This window comes from Mytilus californianus, unplaced genomic scaffold, assembly GCF_021869535.1.
Source record: "Mytilus californianus isolate M0D057914Y unplaced genomic scaffold, xbMytCali1.0.p SCAF_6, whole genome shotgun sequence".
Lineage (NCBI taxonomy): Eukaryota > Metazoa > Mollusca > Bivalvia > Mytilida > Mytilidae > Mytilus > Mytilus californianus.
Window position 1 is genome coordinate 15,004,026 of NW_026262712.1, and position 17,476 is coordinate 15,021,501.

Here is a 17,476-nt window from a genome sequence, read left to right on the forward strand (position 1 = left end):
TTTGTCATACATTTGGCATACAGACCTTAAACTATTTATGTGCAATAACACATTGCTTTGTGTTGTTGTATATTGTTATATTAAGGATATATTATCACTTTTCTTCCTATTTGTTTGTGTTTCTTCTTTTTCTTTAGATAAAACATGATTTTAATTGAAACCTATAGATAATTAGCCAGATTTACCAAATTTTCAAGGTTAGAAATTTATTGTGTGATTATCGAACCATCTAATTTTAGGGTGGATTTATTGGTTTTAGTGACAGATTCTTCTGACAAAATTTTATATAACATGTTTGATTGTTTCAATTGAAGGATTTATGTCCTTTGGTCCAAATTCATTAAATAAAAGTAAAGGAGATGTAATAGTTATGTGCAATTCAGCATCCCTTTGCATATAGAAGAAGAAGAATAAGAAGGTGCTTTATTTCCATCAAACATGTCAAATGGGCTCACAAGGAGCATAATATAATATCATTATAATATTATTTTTACAAATATAATAAACAATACAGTATACATAGTTACAAACACAAATAAGAAACAACAGTTTACACATATTCGTATATATATAGGAGTATATATAAAACCTTTGTCTCAGGCACACCTCTAGAAAGTAACAAAAAAAAGAATTCTGTAAGAAGGCTAAATATATATAGCTTAACTGCAGGAGTCACCAAGGGACGGTGCTATATGGCATGGTGGGTGCATATTAAAATGTGTATCAGGACATTAACATGATTAATAATATGGTAAGACATTGTAAGAAGTTGCACATAACTGGTATGTCATCCTCGTGCCTGATGCAGAGGAGTCAGTACTTTATATACATATATTGCAATAAAGTTAAAGTTATATATTATTCCAAAAAGACCTTTCATCCTTAAAATAAAAATGAAATAATTTTATAAAGTACCAAAACTTAATGAAAGAGAAGCCATAGAAGAACATACAGCAAGTGAATACAAAGTGTCTTTACAAGAAGGAAAAGAAAAGTTATCGCATAAGTCAATAGTTATATGTTTACAATTATATATATATATATATATCAGTGTTTATATATATATATCAGTCTAAATTGAAAACTAAAGGGAGGTTATTTCAATAAATATAAACCAGTCACCAAAGTTTCATGAAAACTGCTCAAAACATTCTTGAGGTATTGTCCAAAAACTGGTTTATATATATATATATATATATATATATATATATATATAAGTCTAAACTGAAAACAACTTTCAAACCTATGTTTGCGTTGGATAAAAAACCGCAATTTTTATATGTGTGCATGCAAAACAAATTTCTTGGTAGAGGGGTCTAAATACAGCACAAACAACATTTTCCAAAAGACCAAAAAAGTGAAAAAGTATATTTAAACAAAACGCATTTGACTAACAGGTCGAACAACGGATGTTCTTAAACCCTGCTGACTGCCATTGGCGATTGCCAAATAAACAGATCACAAGATGTAACAAAATGGATCTTTATTATAATTTAATACCAAACAGAAAACAATAAACTTGCGGAAAAGATGGTATACCGCAAACAAGAGGTGCAAAAATTTGTACACCATATCCGGATTTCGACAATTAACGTCTCTTCAGTAATGTTAGGAATCGAAATGGTATTTGGAATATATATATAATAAGTACGTCTGAACCAGTGACGTGTTGTTTAGACAAATTATATATATATATAAAAATAAAATTGAGAATGGAAATGGGGAATGTGTCAAAGAGACAACAACCCGACTATAGAACAGACAACAGCAGAAGGTCACCAACAGGTCTTCAATGCAGCGAGAAATTCCCGCACCCGGAGGCGTCCTTCAGCTGGCCCCTAAACAAATATATATACTAGTTCAGTAAGTACGTCTGAACCAGTGACAACTCAACAACAGATTTATCCATCGGATCACAAGCAGTGATGGTGATACATGGCTGTGTATATACAACTCGTCTAAACATCAGCCCAACAATGTTAGATCTGTAAATTTGCTTTCGCAAATTTTTTATCCCTCGCCAGGATATATATATATATATATATTGTCAGATACAATTTGTTTAAGTTCAAAATTTACTATTTTAATGTTTCATTTTTATGGTCAGTCAATATGTCTTAATAAACTGGAGAAACAAATAAAGGTTTAAATCAAAATAAAATAATGTATATTTTTTTTTAAATTTGTGATACAGAAATACTTTATTTTTTTTTATTTTCATCATCTGGACAAAAGTCATCTTCTTTTAATATTCTTTCAATTATTTTTAACAAAATTTGATAGTTTTTAATTTCTTTCCCTTTTTCTTTAAACAATTTGCACAAAAGTTTGGTGAATTGTTTATATCTATAAGTTCCCTTACGATTTATATAAATTTTAGATTTTACATTTCCGAGAGATGTGGTTTTATTCATTAAAAAAAGGAGAGGGTTCCAGTTTTCGGACAATAACTCAAGAATGTTTTTGAGCAGTTTTCTTGAAATTTTGATGACTGGTTTATATCTATTGAAATAACCTCCCTTTAGTTTTTATAAATTTCTGATATGATAGTGCGATTAGTTATGGAACTTTACTCATCGAAAAAGCGACAGGCGTATCATGCGCTCATGCCACAGCTCTTCATTAACTTTTAACCTGTAAAGGAAAATTAGTATTTAGATTTTTATGTAACTTTGTAATTTAATGAAATAGAGCTGACCGCAACCCACAACCCGCAGCCTGTAGCCCTCAACCCGCAAAATAGTGATACTGGGATCTTATATAGGAGTATGAGCCTGGCTCCTTGTCTGCTTGTTGCTAGTGTTGGCCAGCCAAGTGTCTGTAGGATGTTGGTTACAGAACCTGGTTCCCGAGAATACACCTTAATATCGCTATTTGTCCGCCATTACTGGACATCACACAGGTTCCCGTAAAATTTTGACGTCACAAATAATAATAAACAGAAGTACAAAATATCTAACGCCACAATGGAAAAGTGATTGTTGTATGACGTCAAAAGTTCAAGCGGGACAGATTCTCGGGTCAGCCGGGAATAGAGATAAGGTGTATAGGTTGTTGTAGATCTAGTCGGTTGAATTATGTAATGACAAAGCATACAATATTTGAATACTTAAATTGTAAATAAAATTTAACTTCTGTTTATCTATCTTGATAGTAATTTGTGTTGTCATCTATCTAAAGCACGTGAATAAAGTAAAATCACACAACAATATTGCCCTTTTGTGGTAGAAAAGTCACGACAACAACCTAACTTCCGGTTGGTTTTGTTTAATAAACAGAAGTACTCCAGTTGCTCCGTTCGATAGCCAATGATCAGAGATATTTTGAATGAGGAAGGTTTTATTTTGGGAAACTATTATAATAACAGTTTTATTTAACATTCAAATACCAAACCTGTTTTCGTAAATTAGAACATTCTTAAAACTTATATCTGTTATGATTATTTAAAAGAAAAATCTACATGTAATATGAATTGTAACTGAACCTTATGAAAACACTGTTTATTCTAAACTAAAGATAATGTTATTTATAGCGGGGAAATCGTGTCATTCTATAATGGGCATAAAATATGACTTGTACTCAGAGGCGTATTAAGTGGGGGACAGGGGTCCCGTCCCTTTGTAGGAAAATTCGTTTGACTAACTAAGTTATTTAGGGATCAGTGAAGCATGACTGGAGTGGGACGGCCTCTTGGCCACTACCACCCTCTTTATCAAAATTTCTGGATCTGCACTGGTACTGCATACATACTTTTATCATCGGTACTTTATATTTTTCTCCTTTGCTTTGTTTTTACTTTTATATTCCGGCTCTGCGCTCAATTTAACTGTGCTTTTTTCAGTGTTGCTATCATGAGCACTGTGACATCTTGTTTCACTTAATAATGCTTTCACATTGATATGCATTTTATCTTATTTGCATGTCTTAAATTGTTTACATGAATTGTATACGCCTTTTATTTGTTCGTTGATAAAAAGCTGTACAGAGCTTACATTATTATAGGTTTATAAATGTACCAAATTTTATTTTTCTCAACCTTGTTATGTTTTATAGTCTCACTTATGGGTACTTATTGGTCATCCCTAATGACCCACTTGTTTTGTATTTCTGTGAAGCAGAACTCCTACAAAACATTTCAAAGATAATAAATTGCTTCGCCGAGCGCAGCTAGATACGACCGCGGAGGTCCTACCATGAACAGTTGGGCCAAAAATGGACACAATATTTGCGCTTGGGTCTGAATATGGATTGTTATTAAATATTTGACACATAATAGGATTCTGACAGAGAATAACTGTAGTCAAGGAACTTAGAATTGGTTATATGTTTCAATTTATATTATTTTTTTTGGCTTATATGCAATACACTATGCTGTTGCGAATTGACCCCGGCCTACCCAAAAAAATACACCCCTTAAGCTTTGCTTTTGTGCAATACACTATGCTGTTGCATATTGACCCCTCATTTTTTTTTGCTCTTGTGCAATCCACTTTTATGCTGTTGTTTATTGACACCTCCCCTTTTTTTTTGGCAAAAATAAATTATATTTAAAGAAAATGTCTTTTTAATTTCTGAAATTTCTGTAATCTAAAATTTAAAATTTAAAATTCCAAAAAGAATTTGCAACCATAATTACCCATTTAAATACATCCTTAAAAATTCTTTTTTATAAAACAGTTAGTTCTCTCTTGATGGCTGTATTTTTGACATTTTCACCTGTTATGTCTGTTTGATTTGTTCACACATCGTTGTCAATATAATGGAATTTGATGTGACTGTCATACAAGTGAGAGGTTTAGCTAGTTATAAAAGCAGGCTCAATCCACCATTTTCTACATAAGAAAGTGCTTGTACCAAGTCAGAATATGATAGTTGTTAACCATTCATTTCATGTGTTTGAGCTTTTGATTTTACCATTTGATTAGGGACTTTCCGTTTTGAATTTTTCTCAGAGTTTAGCATTTTTGTGATTTTACTTTTTTCTAAAAACAAATTGGCAGCAAATCACCTCAAGACAATACATTTCGTTATACATGATTTAAAAGCAGTGTAAGGTATGTAATTCAAACGTAACATTCATGTACTTAAATAAGTAATAGTCCATCAAACAGGAAATCATTGTTCCCCCCTTTTTTGCCCCTAATTCCTAATTGGTTTAAGCTATAACCCTCAAAAGCCAACCCTAACCATCCTTTTGAGGAATGGAAAATCGTGGTATAATTTCAGAGAGATCCATACAATGTTCCACAAGTTATTGTCTGGAAACTAGAAAAATGTTTTTTTGGGCCCCTTTTTGCCTCCTTAAATCCCTTAAAACCCCAACCTTTCTTGTGTGGTTATTAACCTTGTGTTCAAATTTCATACATTTCTATTTACTTATACTAAAGTTATTTAATTATTTAATGTAAATTTGAAAATAATTGATAATCATTATGAATGTCAAAAGTGTATATTTAATTTTGAAGTGTTTTGGTTGTGTTGATAAAAAAACATGTTGCAAAAAAAGACTACCGGTAGATGTGTCAAAACGACACGAATGGCCCTGTCTCAAAAAGTTGAAAAATCTGCAATTTCAACAACACATGTTGAACACAAACATGATGGTAGTCTCACATATCAAAATTCTGCTCAAAATCTTCAGGCTTTAAAAAACTCCATTTAACTGTGATTTTCGACCATTTATCAAAGTTCAAAGCCTGTAATTTTGGGAAAATTAGCAAAGCGGAACTAAACATAAACTTGATCTGTAACACATCATGGTTAACTCACATACCAGAAATCAGCCCAATATCTGAAGGCGTTTAGAAAAAAACCTGTATAACTGTGATTTTCAACAATTTATCGAAGTCCAAAGCCCGTAATTTTGGCAAAAATAGTAGAGCAGGACAAAACTCAAACTTGATCTGTAACTCATTATGGTTAACTCACATACCAAAAATCAGCCTAATATCTAAAGGCATTTAGAAAAAAACCCGTATAATGGTTTGTTGCGGAATGACGGAATGACAGAATGATGGAAAGATGGATTGACGGAATGATGGAATGACAGACAAGGGTAAAACTATATGGCTTTGTTGCGAGGCCATATTTGTTGCAGGGCCATAAAAAGCTTCACTATGTGTAATTACTAGTTCATGAAGATCAAAAATGTTCTCAACTGGGAAGAAAAACACAGCACTTGGTATCATTCCAACATGAACTGTACAGAAGCTGCTGCTTAATTTGATGAAAAGCCACAACTCTATCTAGCTACTGAGAAGTGCTACAATGTTTATATATAAGCAGCACATAAACAGTAACAAGAAAGGCTGTTAACCTGTGAACTTTTAGACGACAGCAATTTCTCAATATTTAAACTTATCAGATTGATGTAGAAAACAGAAACTACATGAGACAAAACAGAAACTATACTTCCAGACCAGTACACCCTGCCCTTACTATGAAATCACATTCTCTCACAGATTTACTCCCTCTCTATATTCCACTCACAATCATATACCCTCACCCTCTCCATCATTCTATTTTTCTCCCTCCCTTTCTCACCCTTTCACCCTATTATAACACCCTTAACCACCTACCACCTAATACCCCTTCTGCTTCGTGTTAAGTCCCTATGAGAAAATTGGGTTAGTAGATGAATACGATATTATAAGATGTACCAGATATGGAAGATCTTAAATTTTAGAAATGTGAAGGAAATTTAGAACTGATTGATATCAAACATAAATATATGAACCTGAGCCACTTTTAGAAATGTAGTCTTATTTTCTACACATAATGGTCATCATAGCATTCGTACAAAAGATTAACAGCCAACGTTACAGAAAGCCAAATTGTGTAATGTAAATTTGAAAATAGAATGCTGTTTTGATTGATAAACATTATGGAGGCCAAAAAGTATATATCCCACTCTTAATTTTGAAGTGCTTTTGGTGTGTTGATTACAAAATATGTTGAAAAAAATGAAAAAAACATAAATGAAAATTGCCAAATGGTATAAATCCAAATAGTTCAAAAACACATAAAACAAAAAGCCAAATGAAAAATGCCAAAGTTTAAAAATGCCAAATGGTATTAAAAATACCTGTCTGCTTGTACTAGCCAGCCGGCCTGTGGGTTAGCTGGACTTTAAGGTGCTAGTTCACCAAGACAAATGCCCACAGTAGGTCACCTATCTTTTCCTTTTGGAGTACCAGTTTTTAAGTCTTTGATTTGACTTAGGGGCTCAACATTTAACTAAAAAAAAGATAAAAAAAAAAAGGTCTACTGTATAAATTAAAAGTAAAATATTCCCTTTGTCCCCCACAATGGATAAAATAATGTAAAAGTCCCTCATTTCCCAAATAATCATAAAATGACCTGCCTCAACTTATAAATTAGGATAAAAACAGTAAAATATCTCAAATTAAAATTTGGATAAAAACAGTAAAATATCCCCAATTAAAATTTGGATAAAAACAGTAAAATATCCCCAATTAAAATTTGGATAAAAACAGTAAAATATCCCAAATTAAACTTTGGATAAAAACAAATAAAATACTTTTTCCCCCTTAAACGCATGTTACAGAGCTTCACATGCAGACTGAGCCACCTCACTCTCAGTTTGTTCCAGTAAAAACAATAAAATATCCCCAATTAAAATTTGGATAAAAACAGTAAAATATCCCCAATTAAAATTTGGATAAAAACAAATAAAATACGTTTTCCCCTTAAAAGCATGTTACAGAGCTTCACATGCAGACTGAGCCACCTCACTCTCAGTTTCTTCCAGTAAAAACAATAAAACAGTAAAATATCCCCAATTAAATTTGGATAAAAACAAATAGAATACCTTTTCCCCTTAAAAGCATGTTACAGAGCTTCACATGCAGACTGAGCCACCTCACTCTCAGTTTGTTCTAGTAAAAACAATAAAATATCCCCAATTAAAATTTGGATAAAAACAGTAAAATATCCCCAATTAAAATTTGGATAAAAACAAATCAAATACTTTTTCCTCTTAAAAGCATGTTACAGAGCTTCGCATGCAGACTGAGCCACCTCACTCTCAGTTTGTTCCAGTAAAAACAATAAAATATCCCCAATTAAAATTTGGATAAAAACAGTAAAATATCCCCAATAAAAATTTGGATAAAAACAAATAAAATACTTTTTTCCCCTTAAAAGCATGATACAGAGCTTCACATGCAGGCTGAGCCAATTCACTCTCAGTTTGTTCTAGTAAAAACAATAAAATATCCCCAATTAAAATTTGGATAAAAACAGTAAAATATCCCCAATTAAAATTTGGATAAAAACAGTAAAATATCCCCAATTAAAATTTGGATAAAAACAAATAAAATACTTTTTCCCCTTAAAAGTATGTTACAGAGCTTCACATGTAGGCTGAGCCACCTCACTCTCAGTTTGTTCCAGTAAAAATTATAAAATATCCCCAATTAAAATTTGGATAAAAACAGTAAAATATCCCCAATTAAAATTTGGATAAAAACAAATAAAATATACAATTAAAAGCATGTTACAGAGCTTCACATGCAGACTGAGCCACCTCACTCTCAGTTTGTTCCAGTAAAAACAATAAAATATCCCCAATTAAAATTTGGAAAAAAACAGTAAAATATCCCCAATTAAAATTTGGATAAAAACAAATAAAATACTTTACAATTAAAAGCATGTTACAGAGCTTCACATGCAGGCTGAGCCACCTCACTCTCAGTTTGTTTCAGTAAAAACAATAAAATATCCCCAATTAAAATTTGGATAAAAACAGTAAAATATCCCCAATTAAAATTTGGATAAAAACAGTAAAATATCCCCAATTAAAATTTGGATAAAAACAAATAAAATACTTTTTACAATTAAAAGCATGTTACAGAGCTTCACATGCAGACTGAGCCACCTCACTCTCAGTTTGTTCCAGTAAAAACAATAAAATATCCCCAATTAAAATTTGGATAAAAACAGTAAAATATCCCCAATAAAAATTTGGATAAAAACAGTAAAATATCCCCAATTAAAATTTGGATAAAAACAAATAAAATACTTTTTCCTCTTAAAAGCATGTTACAGAGCTTCACATGCAGACTGAGCCACCTCACTCTCAGTTTGTTCCAGTAAAAACAATAAAATATCCCCAATTAAAATTTGGATAAAAACAGTAAAATATCCCCAATTAAAATTTGGATAAAAACAAATAAAATACGTTTTCCCCTTAAAAGCATGTTACAGAGCTTCACATGCAGACTGAGCCACCTCACTCTCAGTTTCTTCCAGTAAAAACAATAAAACAGTAAAATATCCCCAATTAAATTTGGATAAAAACAAATAGAATACCTTTTCCCCTTAAAAGCATGTTACAGAGCTTCACATGCAGACTGAGCCACCTCACTCTCAGTTTGTTCTAGTAAAAACAATAAAATATCCCCAATTAAAATTTGGATAAAAACAGTAAAATATCCCCAATTAAAATTTGGATAAAAACAAATCAAATACTTTTTCCTCTTAAAAGCATGTTACAGAGCTTCGCATGCAGACTGAGCCACCTCACTCTCAGTTTGTTCTAGTAAAAACAATAAAATATCCCCAATTAAAATTTGGATAAAAACAGTAAAATATCCCCAATTAAAATTTGGATAAAAACAAATCAAATACTTTTTCCTCTTAAAAGCATGTTACAGAGCTTCGCATGCAGACTGAGCCACCTCACTCTCAGTTTGTTCCAGTAAAAACAATAAAATATCCCCAATTAAAATTTGGATAAAAACAGTAAAATATCCCCAATAAAAATTTGGATAAAAACAAATAAAATACTTTTTTCCCCTTAAAAGCATGATACAGAGCTTCACATGCAGGCTGAGCCAATTCACTCTCAGTTTGTTCTAGTAAAAACAATAAAATATCCCCAATTAAAATTTGGATAAAAACAGTAAAATATCCCCAATTAAAATTTGGATAAAAACAGTAAAATATCCCCAATTAAAATTTGGATAAAAACAAATAAAATACTTTTCCCCCTTAAAAGTATGTTACAGAGCTTCACATGTAGGCTGAGCCACCTCACTCTCAGTTTGTTCCAGTAAAAATTATAAAATATCCCCAATTAAAATTTGGATAAAAACAGTAAAATATCCCCAATTAAAATTTGGATAAAAACAAATAAAATATACAATTAAAAGCATGTTACAGAGCTTCACATGCAGACTGAGCCACCTCACTCTCAGTTTGTTCCAGTAAAAACAATAAAATATCCCCAATTAAAATTTGGAAAAAAACAGTAAAATATCCCCAATTAAAATTTGGATAAAAACAAATAAAATACTTTACAATTAAAAGCATGTTACAGAGCTTCACATGCAGGCTGAGCCACCTCACTCTCAGTTTGTTTCAGTAAAAACAATAAAATATCCCCAATTAAAATTTGGATAAAAACAGTAAAATATCCCCAATTAAAATTTGGATAAAAACAGTAAAATATCCCCAATTAAAATTTGGATAAAAACAAATAAAATACTTTTTACAATTAAAAGCATGTTACAGAGCTTCACATGCAGACTGAGCCACCTCACTCTCAGTTTGTTCCAGTAAAAACAATAAAATATCCCCAATTAAAATTTGGATAAAAACAGTAAAATGTCCCCAATAAAAATTTGGATAAAAACAGTAAAATATCCCCAATTAAAATTTGGATAAAAACAAATAAAATACTTTTTCCTCTTAAAAGCATGTTACAGAGCTTCACATGCAGACTGAGCCACCTCACTCTCAGTTTGTTCCAGTAAAAACAATAAAATATCCCCAATTAAAATTTGGATAAAAACAGTAAAATATCCCCAATAAAAATTTGGATAAAAACAAATAAAATACTTTTTTCCCCTTAAAAGCATGTTACAGAGCTTCACATGCAGGCTGAGCCACCTCACTCTCAGTTTGTTCCAGTAAAAACAATAAAATATCCCCAATTAAAATTTGGATAAAAACAGTAAAATATCCCCAATTAAAATTTGGATAAAAACAGTAAAATATCCCCAATTAAAATTTGGATAAAAACAAATAAAATACTTTACAATTAAAAGCATGTTACAGAGCTTCACATGCAGGCTGAGCCACCTCACTCTCAGTTTGTTCTAGTAAAAACAATAAAATATCCCCAATTAAAATTTGGATAAAAACAGTAAAATATCCCCAATTAAAATTTGGATAAAAACAGTAAAATATCCCCAATTAAAATTTGGATAAAAACAGTAAAATATCCCCAATTAAAATTTGGATAAAAACAGTAAAATATCCCCAATTAAAATTTGGATAAAAACAAATAAAATACTTTTTACAATTAAAAGCATGTTACAGAGCTTCACATGCAGACTGAGCCACCTCACTCTCAGTTTGTTCCAGTAAAAACAATAAAATATCCCCAATTAAAATTTGGATAAAAACAGTAAAATATCCCCAATAAAAATTTGGATAAAAACAAATAAAATACTTTTTTCCCCTTAAAAGCATGTTACAGAGCTTCACATGCAGGCTGAGCCACCTCACTCTCAGTTTGTTCTAGTAAAAACAATAAAATATCCCCAATTAAAATTTGGATAAAAACAGTAAAATATCCCCAATTAAAATTTGGATAAAAACAGTAAAATATCCCCAATTAAAATTTGGATAAAAACAAATAAAAACAATAAAATATCCCCAATTAAAATTTGGATAAAAACAGTAAAATATCCCCAATTAAAATTTGGATAAAAACATATAAAATACTTTTTTCCCCTTAAAAGCATGTTACAGAGCTTCACATGCAGACTGAGCCACCTCACGCTCAGTTTGTTCTAGTAAAAACAATAAAATATCCCCAATTAAAATTTGGATAAAAACAGTAAAATATCCCCAATTAAAATTTGGATAAAAACAAATAAAATACTTTACAATTAAAAGCATGTTACAGAGCTTCACATGCAGACTGAGCCACCTCACTCTCAGTTTGTTCTAGTAAAAACAATAAAAATATCCCCAATTAAAATTTGGATAAAAACAGTAAAATATCCCCAATTAAAATTTGGATAAAAACAGTAAAATATCCCCAATTAAAATTTGGATAAAAACAGTAAAATATCCCCAATTAAAATTTGGATAAAAACAGTAAAATATCCCCAATTAAAATTTGGATAAAAACAAATAAAATACTTTTTTCCCCTTAAAAGCATGTTACAGAGCTTCACATGCAGACTGAGCCACCTCACGCTCAGTTTGTTCTAGTAAAAACAATAAAATATCTCCAATTAAAATTTGGATAAAAACAGTAAAATATCCCCAAATAAAATTTGGATAAAAACAGTAAAATATCCCCAATTAAAATTTGGATAAAAACAAATAAAATACTTTTTCCTCTTAAAAGCATGTTACAGAGCTTCACATGCAGACTGAGCCACCTCACTCTCAGTTTGTTCCAGTAAAAACAATAAAATATCCCCAATTAAAATTTGGATAAAAACAGTAAAATATCCCCAATAAAAATTTGGATAAAAACAAATAAAATACTTTTTTCCCCTTAAAAGCATGTTACAGAGCTTCACATGCAGACTGAGCCACCTCACGCTCAGTTTGTTCTAGTAAAAACAATAAAATATCCCCAATTAAAATTTGGATAAAAACAGTAAAATATCCCCAATTAAAATTTGGATAAAAACAGTAAAATATCCCCAATTAAAATTTGAATAAAAACAAATAAAATACTTTTTTCCCCTTAAAAGCATGTTACAGAGCTTCACATGCAGACTGAGCCACCTCACGCTCAGTTTGTTCTAGTAAAAACAATAAAATATCCCCAATTAAAATTTGGATAAAAACAAATAAAATACTTTACAATTAAAAGCATGTTACAGAGCTTCACATGCAGACTGAGCCACCTCACTCTCAGTTTGTTCTAGTAAAAACAATAAAAATATCCCCAATCAAAATTTGGATAAAAACAGTAAAATATCCCCAATTAAAATTTGGATAAAAACAGTAAAATATCCCCAATTAAAATTTGGATAAAAACAGTAAAATATCCCCAATAAAAATTTGGATAAAAACAAATAAAATACTTTTTTCCCCTTAAAAGCATGTTACAGAGCTTCACATGCAGGCTGAGCCACCTCACTCTCAGTTTGTTCTAGTAAAAACAATAAAATATCCCCAATTAAAATTTGGATAAAAACAGTAAAATATCCCCAATTAAAATTTGGATAAAAACAGTAAAATATCCCCAATTAAAATTTGGATAAAAACAAATAAAAACAATAAAATATCCCCAATTAAAATTTGGATAAAAACAGTAAAATATCCCCAATTAAAATTTGGATAAAAACATATAAAATACTTTTTTCCCCTTAAAAGCATGTTACAGAGCTTCACATGCAGACTGAGCCACCTCACGCTCAGTTTGTTCTAGTAAAAACAATAAAATATCCCCAATTAAAATTTGGATAAAAACAGTAAAATATCCCCAATTAAAATTTGGATAAAAACAAATAAAATACTTTACAATTAAAAGCATGTTACAGAGCTTCACATGCAGACTGAGCCACCTCACTCTCAGTTTGTTCTAGTAAAAACAATAAAAATATCCCCAATTAAAATTTGGATAAAAACAGTAAAATATCCCCAATTAAAATTTGGATAAAAACAGTAAAATATCCCCAATTAAAATTTGGATAAAAACAGTAAAATATCCCCAATTAAAATTTGGATAAAAACAGTAAAATATCCCCAATTAAAATTTGGATAAAAACAAATAAAATACTTTTTTCCCCTTAAAAGCATGTTACAGAGCTTCACATGCAGACTGAGCCACCTCACGCTCAGTTTGTTCTAGTAAAAACAATAAAATATCTCCAATTAAAATTTGGATAAAAACAGTAAAATATCCCCAAATAAAATTTGGATAAAAACAGTAAAATATCCCCAATTAAAATTTGGATAAAAACAAATAAAATACTTTTTCCTCTTAAAAGCATGTTACAGAGCTTCACATGCAGACTGAGCCACCTCACTCTCAGTTTGTTCCAGTAAAAACAATAAAATATCCCCAATTAAAATTTGGATAAAAACAGTAAAATATCCCCAATAAAAATTTGGATAAAAACAAATAAAATACTTTTTTCCCCTTAAAAGCATGTTACAGAGCTTCACATGCAGACTGAGCCACCTCACGCTCAGTTTGTTCTAGTAAAAACAATAAAATATCCCCAATTAAAATTTGGATAAAAACAGTAAAATATCCCCAATTAAAATTTGGATAAAAACAGTAAAATATCCCCAATTAAAATTTGAATAAAAACAAATAAAATACTTTTTTCCCCTTAAAAGCATGTTACAGAGCTTCACATGCAGACTGAGCCACCTCACGCTCAGTTTGTTCTAGTAAAAACAATAAAATATCCCCAATTAAAATTTGGATAAAAACAAATAAAATACTTTACAATTAAAAGCATGTTACAGAGCTTCACATGCAGACTGAGCCACCTCACTCTCAGTTTGTTCTAGTAAAAACAATAAAAATATCCCCAATCAAAATTTGGATAAAAACAGTAAAATATCCCCAATTAAAATTTGGATAAAAACAGTAAAATATCCCCAATTAAAATTTGGATAAAAACAAATAAAATACTTTTTTCCCCTTAAAAGCATGTTACAGAGCTTCACATGCAGACTGAGCCACCTCACGCTCAGTTTGTTCTAGTAAAAACAATAAAATATCCCCAATTAAAATTTGGATAAAAACAGTAAAATATCCCCAATTAAAATTTGGATAAAAACAGTAAAATATCCCCAATTAAAATTTGGATAAAAACAAATAAAATACTTTTTCCCCTTAAAAGCATGTTACAGAGCTTCACATGCAGACTGAGCCACCTCACGCTCAGTTTGTTCTAGTAAAAACAATAAAATATCCCCAATTAAAATTTGGATAAAAACAGTAAAATATCCCCAATTAAAATTTGGATAAAAACAGTAAAATATCCCCAATTAAAATTTGGATAAAAACAAATAAAATATTTTTTTCCCCTTAAAAGCATGTTACAGAGCTTCACATGCAGACTGAGCCACCTCACGCTCAGTTTGTTCTAGTAAAAACAATAAAATATCCCCAATTAAAATTTGGATAAAAACAGTAAAATATCCCCAATTAAAATTTGGATAAAAACAAATAAAATACTTTACAATTAAAAGCATGTTACAGAGCTTCACATGCAGACTGAGCCACCTCACTCTCAGTTTGTTCTAGTAAAAACAATAAAAATATCCCCAATTAAAATTTGGAATAAAAACAGTAAAATATCCCCAATTAAAATTTTGATAAAAACAAATAAAATACTTTTTACAATTAAAAGCATGTTACAGAGCTTCACATGCAGGCTGAGCCACCTCACTCTCAGTTTGTTCCAGTAAAAACAATAAAATATCCCCAATTAAAATTTGGATAAAAACAGTAAAATATGGATAAAAACAAATAAAATACTTTTTACAATTAAAAGCATGTTACAGAGCTTCACATGCAGACTGAGCCACCTCACTCTCAGTTGGTGCAAAAAAAATTTTGACCGAGCCATCGCACATCAGTCAAACCGAGCCACCTCACTCTCAGTTTAACGTACCAGTAAGAATGGATACTTGATACGTATACGGGGGACGTTCCTATACCTAAAAGGGAGGTATAGTATCTGTGAACCCCAAACACAGAGCGCGGCTTAACTTCGTCATACGTATACACAAGTATCCAATGCTAACTGATACATAACGTTGTCATGTTTTTCATGTCAGTCACTGAAAATAATTTTTAAATGTTACAACTGAAATAATAACAAAAACCTTGATTCCAAGTTGCCTGTGGTAGGAAGTGAAATAATATCAAAAACCTTGATTCCAAGTTGCCTGTGTTAAGAAGTGAAATAACTTCTCTGTAAAATATATCTAGTTTTGAAATTCTTGATGGTTTTCTTAAGGATTGAAGAACATGTGGCATTCCGGTAAACACAGTGTGACAGCAACTCAACTATAAAGTAAAACCAGAAAGATATGAAAATGTAAAAAGTTGAGGTCTGGAGCTGGCATGTCAGTAACTGCTAGTAGTCTGTTGTTATGTTTATTTTCTTTTGTTTCATATTCTGACATCGAACTCAGACAACTCTTAAACTGAGTTTCACTGTGCGTATTTTTGTGCGATTTTTTTTTTCTACATTGGCTAGAGGTATAAGGGGAGAGTTGAGATCTCAAAAAAACATGTTTAACCCCGCCACAATTTTGTGCCTGTCCCAAGTCAGGAGCCTCTGGCCTTTGTTACTCTTATATGATTTTCAATTGTAGTTTCTTGTGTATAATTAGTTTAGTATGATGTCCATTATCACTGAACTAGTATATATGTTTAGGGGCCAGCTGAAGGACGCATTAGGGTGCGGGAGTTTCTAGCTGCATTCAAGACCCATAAGGGGCTTTCAGCTGTTGTCTGCTCTATGTTCGAGTTGTTGTCTATTTGACACATTCCCCATTTCCATTCTCAATTTTAGTCTTTAATCATTATTTTTTTCAAATTATGACTTGGATAGAGTTTTGCCTCATTGGCACTCATACCACATATTCTTATATCTATTTAACAATGACTTGTTCTTAGGTGGAAAGTCATTTTACTATTTATTCGAATTTCAAGATATCTCATATAATATATAAGATATGTTATATAATATATAAGATATCTAATATATGATATCTTATTTAATGTATAAGATATCTTATTTAATATATAAGATAGCTTATAATTTTATTTTTATACAATATCTTATATATCAAATGAGATATCTTATATATATTATATAAGATATAGATAAGATATCTCATAAAGTATATAAGATATATTAGATACTTTATAAGATATCTTCTGAATTTTATAAGATATCTCATATAGTTTAAAAGATATTTTATAAATTTTATGAGATATCTTAAAAACTATATGAGATATCTTATAAACTATATAAGATATCTTATAAAATTATATGAGATATCTTATATAGTTAATGAGATATCTTATATAGTTAAAGATATCTTATATAGTTTATAAGATATCTTATATAGTTTATAAGATATCATTGGCATTTAAGGATAGTTACTCTCATTTGCAACCCTTCCATATATCCTTATTTTTTATATGGTTGAAAGATAAATGTAGTTTCCTGTTTGTATAACCATGCATTGAGTTGCACTTTCAGGCTAAAAATAGACTTGATAAATTTCTGGCAGCACATCTATCAAGAATTAGCATATGACAATTTATTCTGTTATAAGTTTCTAAGAAAGAAAATAAAAAATTGTCCATCTTTTATGTTGTTTTTGTTTATTCTAAACATATAAAACATTTTCATAATTCATTTAAATGAGCAAAAATTCTTCAATTCATACCAAGAATGTACCGTTTTAAACAAATTCTACTGAAATCTGAAGAATACCG

The 17,476-nt window shown here is 30.6% G+C and overlaps 1 long non-coding RNA gene across 3 annotated transcripts; it reads right to left on the reverse strand.

The window, feature by feature from the left end:
* Nucleotides 1–7,231: 7,231 nt before the first annotated feature.
* Nucleotides 7,232–11,635, reverse strand: LOC127706887 (uncharacterized). Of its 3 annotated transcripts, none has more exons than XR_007984611.1 (3): nt 10,367–11,635; nt 8,706–9,252; nt 7,232–7,750 (listed from the first exon to the last, which is right to left on the reverse strand). It is a non-coding gene; the product is annotated as an uncharacterized LOC127706887 (long non-coding RNA). The 3 variants fall into 3 exon arrangements; XR_007984610.1 differs by having other exon boundaries at nt 7,232–7,881; XR_007984612.1 differs by lacking the exon at nt 7,232–7,750 and adding an exon at nt 8,399–8,548 and having other exon boundaries at nt 8,900–9,252.
* Nucleotides 11,636–17,476: the final 5,841 nt, after the last annotated feature.